The following is a 3,698-nucleotide window of genomic DNA, read 5'->3' as shown; positions in this document are numbered from 1 at the left end:
TCCTTCAACCCCAGGTCGTGTGCAATCACAGAGCCAGTGAAGGACCCCTGCTTGCCAAATGCAGGTGTAATGGAGGGAAGAAGTGATCTGTTTATTCTCAGATCAAAAGATGAATCGCTGAAGCTGAGAGTCATGGCTTGCACCTGCCATCCCGGTGCCATGGGAGGCAGAGGCAGGAAGATCAAAAGTTCAAGCACAAGGGCCAGTGAGATAGCTCAGTGGACTAAGCGCCTGCTTAGGCAAGCACAGGGACCAGGGTATGAACCCCAGCACCACATGCTGCACGGGCCCCGCCCCGGGACACGCTGATCCAGCAACGGAGATCAGGCGTGGTGGCACAGGCCTGTAATCCCAGTGCGGGGACGGCTGAAGCTATGAGTCTGAGCTGTGTAGTGAGATCCTGTGCTAAATACATTAAAAAAAAAAAAAAAGTTCAAGAACAGCCTGAGCAATAAATGTAGTGATTCTGCGAGACCCCTTCCAGAAATGAAAAATAAAGGGGGCTGAGGATGTAGCTCGGTGCAAAGCCCAAGTTCAATCCCCTATGCTACAAAAGTAGACAAATATTAACAGCAAAAAAAAAAAAAAAAAAGGAGCGGCATACATACCAGGTATTTACATTCTGCTCTCCAGGCCAGGGTCCTTACACATGTGACCCTGTCCTGTTTGATGAACACAACTGTCCTCCTGGCCCCACTGGACAAGCCCAGAGCCTGAGGCTCAGAGAGTTTAGTGTTATGCTGCAGACACCGAAGGTCAGAGTGGAGACTAAATTTGAAAGCAGATATTTTTATATTTAGTTTCTTACTTATACAAGGTGTGTGTGCACGTGCCCGCACACACACACACACACACACACACACACACACACGTGCGCACACACACACACACACACGGGAATTGAGCTCATTTGTAGAAGCAATCATGCCACAGAGTGAGAAGCACAGAGCAGGGACATGCTCTTCCCAGCCAGCCAATGAGCTAACACAAAACTCCCAAGAGTGACCTGTTCCTAGATGTCAGCTGTGACTCCGTTCACCTAGACCTGAAAATGAACCTGCTGGGGAGGGCAGGCTGGTGGCCACCGTGGCAAACATGGTATTTTTAGCCATTTTGTCATTGGGACCAGGATGGAAAGACAGGAACCACAGGGGCTAGCAGGAGACTGGATGAACTCATTTGGCCTGGAATGAATGAAGCCAGAGCCAGCGATGCCTGTTGGGGCGTCCAAGCCAAGCAGACCACCTCTTGTAGAAAGTGCCAAATCAATGTTGGTATAAGAAGGATTTTTTATTTCTGTGTGTAATGTCTGTTCGTTTTCTCTTGCTCTCGCTCTCACTCTGTGTCTCTGTCTCTCTCTATCTCTGTCTCTCTCTTTCTCTGTACTAGATCTTGGGCCTGGGACCTTTGCACTGAGCTACGTCCCTGGCCCTTTCTATCTTGCAACAGCAGCTTATTAAATTGCCCAGGCTGGGTTTGACCTTGCAATCCTCCTGCCTCAGCCTCCCAAGTGCACTGGGATCACAGGGGTGCACCACCGTATCTAGCTAACATGAGGCTTTTTAGGAAAAAATTCATCATTGTATATTTCCCATGCCTGTACTGAGAACAGAAAGGCTGCCAGCTTTAGTGGTGGCTTCTATCGCTACTCTTAGCAAGGACTGTGCCCAGCCTGCTCCTCCCTTGTTTGTGGCCTCTGCCTAGGTATATGTGTCTGTCTATCTGCCTTTGTGAGGCCAGAGAACAAACTCAAAAGGTCTGTGCATTTATGGAGTAAGTATGAAGTGGAAGTGTGTGTGTGTGTGTGTGTGTGTGTGTGTGTGAGAGAGAGAGAGAGAGAGAGAGAGAGAGAGAGAGAGAGAGAGTGCCAAGTTTGTGTCCCTGTTCCTGTTCATGTTCCAGCAGGGCCAAATTTCAACTCTGGACTGGATGACAGAAGCGCCTTGGCTCCTGTCATCACCCAAGGCTGGCAGGGCTGCCAACAGGGGCAGGGACTCCACCTCTGCCACACGGGTTTGCCAGGGGCTTCTGGGGAGTGAAGGACTCCAAGGGCCCTGGGGCATCAGGGCCACCTTGTCCATGGCCAAAAAGAAGCCAAGGAAATGCTGAGCCCCTCCTCACCCCCTCCTGTCCAGGGCCCTCTGCCAGGTAGGACCCCACCAAACAAGCATGCAGGGGCAAGCACACCAGGGAACAGCAGCCATTCTGTCTTCCTGGTCCTCTCTGGGAGGTGTTTGCTATGGGACCCTGGAGCCAGGACACCTTGCTTTTCACTTTTTTTTTTTTTTAAGTACTAAGGATTGAACCCTGGGACTTTACATTGAGTCCTTTCATTATTTTATTATTTTTAAATTTTGATACAGGTTTTCTCAGTTACTTTTTACTCATTGCTGGGACAAAATACCCAACACTCAAAATTAAGGAAGGAAAGGTTTATTTAGCTCACAATTTGTGGATATTTCAGTCTATACTCAGAGACAGAAGCAGTTCATGGCAGCAGAAAACAGCAAAGAGCAAAGGGAAGGGCAGCAGCGGGGGCTTCTAGCCAGCCTCTCTCCCTTCCTTATATTATAACAGGTTACTACCCTGGGGCTGGAGGTATAGAACTCCATGTCTGCCTCTTGCCCAGGATGAGGATGTTTACAAAGTAAGAATCCTGGCTCCCTGCTGAGTCACTTAATTAAACTTCTAAACTTCTCAAGTTGACACAGTGTATCAGGTACACAGTTCACACAGCACACAGGTCTTCCAAAATTATTAAACTGCCTAGTCTGGGCTTGAACTTGTGATCCTGCTGCCCGAGTCTCCCACAGGGCTAATGAGGTAGGAGGTAGAAATAGGACAAGAGGCGGCTCTGTTTAGAAAAGCCAGAGTGAGAACCTTCAGCGTGTTGCCCAGATCAGACACTAGCAATGGACATTCAGCAGGATGTTCAACCCCCAAAGCAGCCCCCAATGATAGCTATCTGTGGAGAATGTCACACAGAAAATGAAATTAAATCCAGGGATCCAATCAGATGTAGAGAATGTGGATACAGAATAACGCACAAGAAATGAACCAAAAGATTGGTGGCTTTTGATGCTGGGTGAAACATGGGAATTCAGAAAAGTGTCTCTGTTGGTACCTGGATTTGCCCCTTCAGGAGTCTCATTGTTGCATAGCTTTGGATCTGACACACTTAGGAATACAACTATATACATGATTTCATTTTCAAAGCCCGATTGTATTTAGGTATCCAAATATACTTTGCATAAAGAATTTTTTTGTTCATTTATATGACTTGTCAGTTAATTTTATCATGTGTACAATATGACAACAATAAAGGTTAAAATTGTTTGCCCAAACCATACTTTTAATAAAATGTATTGAAAATCTCCCCCCCCTAAAAGAAAAAGAAATAGGACAAGAACAGGGTGCCCTGGAACGAGAACTGAGAAACTACACAGCAAGGACGACCATGTCAAGACGTCAGAAAACTAAAAGAAAAAGGTCATCTTGTCTCCCCCTGACCCCCAACCATCCAGGGCTACAACCCTGGCTTGTGTCCACTGCCATTGGCACTGTGATTTTGACCATGCAGCTCCCATGCCCACCCTCTGGGTTTCGAACACCACCACACTTGCCCTAAAAACCTCACATGGTCAAACACTCCGGTCCTGGCAGATGGGCAAGTTAGGCATTCTGCAGTCAGGGTCCCT

The 3,698-nt window shown here is 47.6% G+C and overlaps 1 pseudogene; it reads left to right on the top strand.

The window, feature by feature from the left end:
- The first annotated feature begins 2,912 nt into the window (after window positions 1-2,912).
- On the top strand, window positions 2,913-3,056 carry LOC111812906 (annotated as a pseudogene).
- Window positions 3,057-3,698: the final 642 nt, after the last annotated feature.

The sequence above is a fragment of the Octodon degus genome, unplaced genomic scaffold, assembly GCF_000260255.1.
Source record: "Octodon degus isolate 3935 unplaced genomic scaffold, OctDeg1.0 scaffold00151, whole genome shotgun sequence".
NCBI classification, from domain to species: Eukaryota; Metazoa; Chordata; class Mammalia; order Rodentia; family Octodontidae; genus Octodon; species Octodon degus.
This window is presented reverse-complemented; position numbering and strand designations above follow the sequence as displayed.